The sequence below is a fragment of the Pteropus vampyrus genome, unplaced genomic scaffold (assembly GCF_000151845.1).
Source record: "Pteropus vampyrus isolate Shadow unplaced genomic scaffold, Pvam_2.0 Scaffold760, whole genome shotgun sequence".
NCBI classification, from domain to species: Eukaryota; Metazoa; Chordata; class Mammalia; order Chiroptera; family Pteropodidae; genus Pteropus; species Pteropus vampyrus.
The window spans coordinates 10992-11343 of record NW_011889541.1 but is presented as its reverse complement, the minus strand read 5'-3'; the positions used below and the strand labels follow the sequence as shown (position 1 = coordinate 11343).

Genomic DNA, 352 nt, shown 5'->3' with positions numbered 1-352 from the left:
AGAGCTAAACAGACTCTGATACACCCATGCCATAGAATGCTACCCAGCAATAAAAATAACAACGAACTCTTGATGACGGCGACAACTCAGACAAATCTCAAGGCCACCATGCTGAGTAGAAGAAAGCCAGTATCAACAGATCACCCATTCTATGATTCTATTTATAAACATTCTCTGAATGACATTCCAGATGTAGTGGTTTACTGGGATTCGCCATGATGTGTGTGAGTGTGTGTGTGAGTGTGCACGCGCGCGTATGTGAGTGTAGATTTTGTGGTGTTGCAATAGTTCTGTGTCCTGACTGTGGTGAAGCTTATGTGATCCTACACGTGTGATAGAGATGACTTAGAAC

General features: G+C 43.2%; 1 protein-coding gene across 1 annotated transcript in view; it reads right to left on the bottom strand.

Moving 5' to 3' along the window:
* The window catches only part of LOC105309526, a 6050-nt gene that overhangs the window by 3715 nt on the left and 1983 nt on the right, over positions 1-352 (bottom strand). The window lies entirely within an intron of this gene.